Source organism: Galeopterus variegatus, unplaced genomic scaffold, assembly GCF_000696425.1.
Source record: "Galeopterus variegatus unplaced genomic scaffold, G_variegatus-3.0.2 Scaffold13832, whole genome shotgun sequence".
NCBI classification, from domain to species: domain Eukaryota; kingdom Metazoa; phylum Chordata; class Mammalia; order Dermoptera; family Cynocephalidae; genus Galeopterus; species Galeopterus variegatus.
The window spans coordinates 1-1,656 of NW_007739943.1; positions in this window are offsets into that span (position 1 = coordinate 1).

Consider the following 1,656-nt stretch of genomic DNA (forward strand, 5'->3'; position numbering starts at 1 on the left):
AATGACAGGCAGAGCCTCAAGTCCTCTGGAGAGACCCACAGACCAATGACTGGCATGGACCCGATCCAGTATTGATATGGGGTAGAGGGCATGTGTGTTTTTCCTAGAAATGCAGATGCCCCATGCTGGATCCCAGTGAGGCTGGTGTGACATGGAGAAAACAGAACAAAACAAAACTGGAGAAGTGATGGAGAGAATGAAGCGCCTAAGGCTGATTCCTCCAACTTCAATGAATAGAAAAGCACACAGTATAAGGAGAGCATCCCTAGTCACCTGGGACCAAATCAAACTACTCATGTCAGATGCTCAAGAAGTGGTAAAGAGGGCAGAAGGGCAGTAGACTTCAGAGGTGCTATTTTTAGCTATGATGGTACTTCTATCTTGTCAGGTTAGTGTAGTATGGGGAGAAACTTTTTGGGCATATTATCCTAATCCTCCTATGGTAAGGCCTAGGACTTGGGCTGACCCGAATTTCCTGTTTTCATTAATGATACCCCATTGATGGCCGGGGAGGATAGATCTATAATTCCTGAAGTAAAGAGGTCTGTTAATTACTCTGCTCACTCTTCTGCTTTACCTATTTGTTTTACCACTAAGGCTAAGTATGGTTGCTTTCATGCCCACATCATAGGAAAATTGGCACATGGAATAGAAGCACCTTCAGAAAGACTTCAACTTCGTCCAGGAGTTCATATGCAGACTGTAATAATGTATGGATTGGATGGGATAAAAGATTAAAAAACTGGTGCTCCAGGAGCCCCGTCAGGGCTATCTTCCTGTGCAGAGCAACACGGACAGCTCTTTGTTAAACACCTCCACTGGCTGGAATGTAATTGTCCCATTCCCGTATTGCACCACCCTGCTGGGTTCTCTTCAGTTGATGAGAAGATATTATGGCACTGGCCTCATCATCACCTGGAATGCTGGTTGCTGTCCAACTGGCTGGTGCCTGGGGATTGGGTGACTAGTATATGGTATACAACTCAGGGTATAGCCCATCCGGATTTGTTGAGATTCCTTGCCTCATTGAGTGTTGTTACTGTAACTATTAGAGACCCAGATAAAAATCTTGTGGTTTCCTATGGTCTACATTCCTGTGTAGTTCTTCCCAATGTGCTACTTGTGGGGAATTTTGAAATAACGCCCCATGGTAATGGTTATAATATTTCCTGTAACCAATCTATTTCAACATCCTGTATCCCAGTATTGGGAATGAACACAAAGAAAGGAGATTAATGGTTTTAACACAACCCCCTTTGTAGTCCTCCTTGTGCATGTAAATGGCTCTTGGTATGAGGATACATGTACTCAGGTTTTATCCCATGTTACTACACTGTTATCTCAAAAAAAGTGCTTTGTAGGATTGCTTATTGTCCGAGTCCTTCCGCTTATTTCTGTTGTGGCTAGTGCAGTGACCTGTACACTTGCTCTGTCTCAAAGTATCCATACTGCCTATTATGTAAATCAATTGGTTCAAAATACTTCACAAGCCTTAATGGTACAAGAGGAGATAGAAAATTTAATGCCAAGCTGAATGCTCTTGAAATGGCAGTAGACCATTTAGCAGAAGAAGTACAGATTTCAAAAATGCGCATGTCATTGTGATGCCGTGCTGCCTATAAATGGATTTGTGTAACTGCAAAGCCCTATAATAAA